This window comes from Chrysoperla carnea, chromosome X, assembly GCF_905475395.1.
Source record: "Chrysoperla carnea chromosome X, inChrCarn1.1, whole genome shotgun sequence".
NCBI classification, from domain to species: Eukaryota; Metazoa; Arthropoda; class Insecta; order Neuroptera; family Chrysopidae; genus Chrysoperla; species Chrysoperla carnea.
Window position 1 is genome coordinate 28,597,960 of NC_058342.1, and position 7,705 is coordinate 28,605,664.

General features: G+C 29.9%; 1 non-coding gene across 1 annotated transcript; it reads left to right on the forward strand.

Moving 5' to 3' along the window:
- Positions 1-239: 239 nt before the first annotated feature.
- Trnat-agu lies at positions 240-313 on the forward strand. The gene has a single exon. It is a non-coding gene; the product is annotated as a tRNA-Thr (tRNA).
- Positions 314-7,705: the final 7,392 nt, after the last annotated feature.

Genomic DNA, 7,705 nt, shown 5'->3' on the forward strand with positions numbered 1-7,705 from the left:
TATGAACAATTACGAATATTTTAAAACCACAAATAAAAATTTATAAATAAAGAAAGCACTTAGTTTTTCGTGATTTTTGTATCTTTTGTTTCATTTAAACCCTTACTCTGACTATTTTAAAGAAAATAACAGTCAAATTGGTCCAAATGTTCTCAAGTTAACGAGCAATATTTCATATTTATGTATAGCGATTTCTGGTATTGAATAACACGAAAAAATATTATTGTATTTAAATCAACAGCGCCGTGGCTTAGTTGGTTAAAGCGCCTGTCTAGTAAACAGGAGATCGTGAGTTCGAATCTCGCCGGGGTCTTGAAATAAATTTTTTGTGAGGTATCATATCCCGAGAAAATAATGAAAATTGATATATAAGCTTTATTTAATATTCATATTAGATTTACAGAGTAAGGCAGAGAAGCGTGCGATTTTAGAAACGCTGTTTCAACAATTTTTTCAAATAATTTTTCTTAAACTACATGACAAAAAATTTAAGAAAATTACAAAAATTGAATTCTTAAGAACATTTTAAACTGAATAAAGTTAAATAAATTAGTCGGAACAATTTGCCACACTTTTTGTGAGTTTATTTAAAAAGAAGAGTATCAGGAGAGAGAGAGAGATAGAAACTGCAGTGGAAGTACTGACAGAACGGAACAGAGACTGGCAACAGATGGTTCGAATTTTTTATTATATTTTAATATAGAAAAACATAAATTAGAAAAAGTGAAGGACTTTTGTTTTACAGCGTTGTTAAAATCACACACCTCTCTGCACCACTCTGTACAAATAATATAGAATGGAAAAAAAGTGAAAGAAAATTGAATCTTTTTGATTTTCCAGTTCTAAACATCTGTTTGATATAGATTTTGAAATAAGAAAAAACAATTTCACTCCATATTTAGGGTTCCATACCTTAAAATGTAAAATGCAAATCCAAGTCCATATTCCTAGAATATGGGAATATTCATGAATTTCGCATGGGTTCTTATGGCAAACATAGTATATGGCGTCAAATACTATATGTTTGATTTCTCTATCTAATATTTTCGTATTTTGAGCAGATATGCCAAAAAAAATTTTAAGAATATTTTATATGCAATTATACTCAAACTGTGGAGTTCTACTTCTGATTTGCATAGTTCAAAATGTTTTTTGTTTTTAGTTCTTCTTCCTTGTGTGTCGCAATACCATAATATATTTCTAGTGATTAAAAGTATATATTCTGCTATTTTGAGCAATAGTAAGTTAGTTAGTAAGTTAATGGCAGCGCTTCACATTCTTTCGGACCCTGGCTAAAAAACGGCAATTTAAAACTACCAACGGATCTGCAAACTAATGTGCAAGTCTAAAAATTGCTTAAAAAGCACTGGTTCATTTATCCATCTAACGCAGTCATTCCCAAAGTGGACTATATCGACCCTCTTGGGGTTGATTCCAAGGTGAAAGGGATCTATGGGTGAGAAATAAGAATAGAGGATTCATGACAAAAGAAAGGAGTCTACGATGGCGAAAATATGAATAAGGAGTCTATGATAATAAAACATTTACAAGCACAGAGGCAACGCGTAATTAGGGGCCTCACAAACTTAGTGGGAAAAAGGTTAGGGTGCAGATAAATGGCGCACGATAAGGATGAGCGAAGATTATAAGAAAAAAATAGTTTTATTTTACAGCTGATAGGAGGTCGGTCGAAAATTTCCAAAAAAACATCAAGTCTTAATCCGGAATTGGAGTTCGCTCAATCTAAATTATGGAGAATTGACAAATGGTCTTAGGCAAAAAAGTTTGGGACCCTCTGATGGAAGTGTTTCCCAAGACTTGACAAATCAAGCCTTGATTTATTATTCGCTGAAGTGATCCAGATCCATAGGACATTCTGTATTATAAATATAAGGACCACCGTGTCCGCGATCAGACAACAGGCAAGTGAAATGCTATACAAACATATAAGAGGTATATATAAATATAAAATCATTTTGATTGAACGCGATAATGCTCTCAAAATAATATATATATTTATATATAGGGGAGAGTAGCCGATTGCATACCGGTGCTTAAATCGTACCTGTAGTCGAATTCATTTTGATCATTTTTTAAATTATTTTTTTTAATATATGTAACAAAAAAATAATAATAATAAATTAAAATAACACAATATATTTTATTGATCAAATTTAATATGCATTAACAATAATTTAAAATCGTAAAAACATTTAAAAACTGACTTGAATAAAATTAACAGTCAAATTAAATAATTCCTCAAAATTTCCTTTTTTTACAAACGTAATTTTAATTTATATATTATTTTGAATAAAAAATAAAACTTAATATATGATTAATATTTATTAATATTTGTTGCCGATTAATTATGATGCAATTCATAAACGCGTTATATATAATCTAAGGAATTTTTTACAGAGATAGAAGCCAGATAGATGATAACATTAAAAAATTAATTAAACAGAAACTATATGGTAAATTATTTTGAATTTTTTCTAATGTGCGTTTGAGATTTCGTTCTATCTATTAAAAAAAATTTTGAAAGCTCGTATGCCGTTTTTTTTTTATAAACCTTTAATTTCCGGAGTTATTGATTAAAGACACTCTCTTCTTTCGAATCAAGAATCTGGGAAACGACTCCAACGATTTTTATAAAAATTAGTATGCAGAGGTTTTTTGGGCAGAAAAATTGATATAGCTAGGTTTTATTTTTAGAAAATGCCATTTTATCCGTGTTTTCAGGAACTGAAACAAACTGACAAACGTAACTATTACTGCCATCTATTGGCGAGTAGTAATACTATTATTATTTTTAATTAGGAGCAATTAACTGCTTTACGAACATGGAAACATTAAAGATAGGTTTCAGTAGATGGCGTTGTTACACAATTAGTATGCAGTGTGTTTTTGGGACGAAAAATCGATCTAGCTAGGTTTCATTTTAAGAAAACGTCGTTTTTTCTGGGAAAATTTAATCTTGGAAACAGCTTCAACGATTTTTATCACACGTAGTATGCAGGGGATTTCGGGGCGAAAAATCAATCTAACTAGCTTTAATTTAAAATAAATAACGGGCAAAACTCGGTCATCCATGTACTTAATAATAATTGATTACAAACAAAACTTTGGTTTTGGAACGAACAGATATATCATTATCCATTTAACAAAAAATTTTTTGGAGAAAATGACAACACTCCCCTATTTTTTGTAGGTATATTTATTAATATATAATATGTTTAAAGATATATATTATATTATTTTTTTGTTATAATACTCAATGAGTTTCTTGGTTCGGTTCGGTTTTGACTCTGAACTTGTTTTGCAGCTGCCGCCATTTTGTGAATAACTTGTTATGTTAAAATGGATATTTCATGGGAATTATCTAGCATGCGACAATGCATCTTACAGATATTAATATTTTATATAGAAATATAAAAAAAAAATTATTAAATATTGTAAAATGATAATTATATTATTAGATTAAAATAATATTGATACAACTTGATCTTAAGACTTAAACTCTTGTTCAGGAGTGTTAGGTATACCTATAGAATTACAGTTATGCTCATGAAACATTGTTCCGTCCTATTGCGCTACCGTTTTTATTAGAAATGCTTTCTCGTTTAACGCATTAATTGAATGAATCAAACAAGCTTATATTTAGTTTCACCTGTCCCGTTGTCTGTCTGTAATGAAGTCTTGCAAGTCTAATTTTAGCCACTTCCCGGTTTCCGATTGAGCTGAAATTTCGCATGCACATTTAGTTTGGATGGCAATGCATGGTAAGGTTGTGGCGTCCTGATTTTCCCATCGCTTCCACCATATTTGATATATATATACATTTTTTTTTGTCTTAAATTAAAAATTTTAATAAAAAAAATTTTTTGAAGGACAAGCTTTTATTGTGCTTAAAAGGTAAATATAATAAAATAAAGGTTCAATATTTTCATCGGCTCCGTGGCGTCGTTGGTTAAAGCGCCTGTCTACTAAACAAGAGATCGTGAGTTCGAATCTCGTCGGGGTCTAGAAACAAATTTTTTTGCCGGGAGACATTCAGAGTGAAATATATCTAGTTATTATAGACTTGCGGTTGAACTTGAAAAGAGACGAGATCAATGCGATTTTGCAAGTTCTAAGAAATAGAGAGCTAAATGAATGCTATTGACAGATTTTTCATTACGGGAATGGGTAGGGGGTAGGTTTCGCTAATTTTTTAATCTGCCAACAAGCGCAAAAATTCTTAATCCAGCTCTGAATTCGCCAAAACCTTAAGTAAATTTTTAACACTTGGGATAATTTTGATTAAAACGTAATGATTTATTCTGGTTTTGTAACATAAATAGTGAATTCTATTAGTAATTCTATGTATATTGTATTCATTTTTTGAAAATTTACGATGAGAATAAATTTTTTTAACTTGACATCTTTGAAATTTTGCTAATTTAAATATTAGATTAAACCATAATTGAAGTAGTTATATTATATAGGTATATATATTTTTTTTTAATCTCTAATTTCAATAAAACTCAGTATATAAGGTAATTTTAACCCAAATAGTGCAAAAATCGGGTTCATTTGCTGACTGGTCGAATAGTTTTTGAGATACGGACTAAAATCGATCCAAATATTACGATATCTCAGAAACTCTGCATCCAATCATTAAATTAGCCTGATTTTTATACATTTTGGATCAAAATTACCCCATCCCTCGACTTTCATCAAATTCCAAAACAAAACTTTGTTTGCGATTTTCTCGATTTTTTCTAATGGGTACTGCTTAAAAAAATTGCAAAAAATCGAGAAGCGAGGTTGAGGTAACTAAAGTGACCTGTTTGAGGCGGAGTGGTTATCTACACCAAAAAACATCTTTCAATGCAAAACATAAGAGTTGGTTTTTCTGACTTTTGTCCAATAAATACTCTACTGCGCGCTTTCTGAAATAATGACGATTTCTTTAGCATATAGCAAAAAGATTTGCGTTGGAATTTTTATTAACTGAAGAAATTTATGGTGGAATTTTTGCCATTGCCCAAGAGTGCGGTGCTTTGTGTAAATCCGGTCCTGCTTAAAACTGATACTTTTTTTACAGTGTGCTAAATCATCTGCTGTATCATTTTAATCTACCGCTACATGGCCTAACATCCAGGGAACGATGACTCAGAGAATGTTTCAGTCAAATTTGACCACATCAGTGGAGTGAATATTGCAAACAATAATTAAAGTATTTCCCTACAAACAAATGAAAGTAGGTATTCGACTACGTCACAAGTAGTGTAACAGTGTAACATAAGAAATTCGTGTGTATACTTTAGGAGGGTCTGACTCTGACATTATGATGACATTCCCCATATGTAAAACGGAACGGCGTTACATGATACTTTTTTTATTTTAACTGATTAAGTACTAAAAATTTTATAAAGAAAAATGTGCACATGTTTGATTCACGTAAGTGAATATAATAAAATAATGTAATCAATCCCCATATACTACTTAGATTATTAATTATACCTCTAAAGTCACTTGTAAGGGTTAAAGTGAAGTAAAGGAAGCCAGGCCTCCCTTTCGTTTGTCATGTATATACACACATAGTGCAGTCGTTGGTTACAAAAAAAATCACATACCTAAGTGCGAGTGACACTTTAGTGATACGCAAAAAAACAAGACTTACAGATTGAGAAAATTAATTATTTAATATATATTAGTTTATTTTTGCTAAATTCTGAAACAATGAACTTAGGTAAAAAACCTATTCCAAACTAGGATTTAAGGATGTATGAGCATGGTAGTGGGGGCACAAATTTAAAAATAGATATTTTCAATTTTGATGATAAATTTATATTATTACTTGACGATATAAGACGAAAAGTAAGAATAAAATTTTTCGATATCTGGCTTAATTTTCAAAATATCGAAAATTGAAAATTTTGTTTAATTATTTAGCTTTCGATATTTCGAAAACCAAGACACATATCGAAAAATTTTATTCTTATTTTTCGTCTACATTCATGAAGTTATAACAAAATTCATCATCAAAGTTGAAAATAAGACAAAAATAAATCAACCCTTAATCTACCCTGCTCTTACATCCCTTATATGGACGGTGACACTTAGTTTTTTTCTTTTCTAATTCATTGCTAATATGTTTACTTTCTATTAAAAAGTTTTTTTTAAATTTGTTTTCATTCATTCCAAATGAAAATTATCAAAAACTTCCAAAATATGTCGTTTTTTGAGATTCCTCCATAAGAGCCAATGTATTTTATATCGATTTTTAAAGACTTTTTTCTTAAAAATTTGCACGGATACCTAAGTTGAAATTTTAACCACATATTCTTTGAGTAAAAGACTACCTACAAACAAATTTTGAGCCTTTAAATCAAACATTGTTGTCATGCTCATACATCCTTCATAAACTTTTGTTTTTCGAAGCTAACGACTGTACTAATAATATACATATAGTAGAGGTAGTATCATATAAGGCGGCCACTTTACAAAAGTGAGTATACTTTCTAAGTTGAATTGATAATGTGGAATCGTGGACACATACCACTTCTTTTGATAAAAATTTATATGAATGAGGAGTATGTATGTATACATGGATGTATGTATGTATATGTATGTATGAATGTAGGAGAAATTGGGGAAAAATGATCCCCCTTAGGAAAAATATCTAACCGAAATAGTCAAGGTATACGTAACTTCGAAATGGTTTTGATTCTTTATTTAATAGGGTATTATCGTTAGTCAAAAATAAATTATGAAATTTGAAAAAAGTTAAAATTTATGTGAAAATATACTTAAATATTCTGATTTCGAGTCATAAAAGCACATTTTTCTTTTATAATATTAAAATTATAAATCGTAATTTTTAAAATGTATGTCACGTGACCTAAAACGAGGGTAAGCCCTGCTGTGATGTCATAACGGTATGAGTCATAGACCATCGATTATTTCAGTGTAGACAGTTGGGTATATAATATATCCATAGATAAGTCTGTCAAAATTATTTGTGTTATTTCGTATAGTGATACCTATATTAAGTCATCAAATTGGATGCCCGCGTTTTTGGCAGTTTAAAAGTTAATTTAAGTTTTTGGTAAGAAAGCGTGTGTATTTTTCCGAAATAAATTTTTGGTGGCTTTTTATTAGCAAAATCAACATTTTGAAGTACTTTTTCAAAAATAATGGAATACCCTATTGTTGTAATTTTTGCTTATCATTTTTTTTAGGTTTGTACACCGTTTAAGGGATTATATCCAATTAGAATTTTCAATGAATCGATTTATTTACATATATTTAAATATATTCTCCGAAAATTTCAAGTTGTTCTGATAAATATTCCCGAAGATAAACGCATCAAAAAAAAAAGTGTGAACGTCTTTTGAAACTTAAATCGCGTTTTTCTCAAAATTGCATTTTCAAAGTCGGTGGGCAAACGGCTCGACCGATTGGTTTCGTATGTTTGTAAAATCTTGACAGATGTTAGTTGTAGGAATAAGATTTCTAAAAATTATTTCGATATTTTAGACCACTTTAAAGTTAGCAGTTTTTTGAAGAATTTTTACATCACCATTAGACTTTATTCAACGATTGATATGACCACATTCATGGCAGATATTTATCGATAAATATAATCGATTGAGTTGACCTAAATGAACAAGGGATCATTTTACCTTGAGGGATCATTTTACCCCAATTTCCCCTG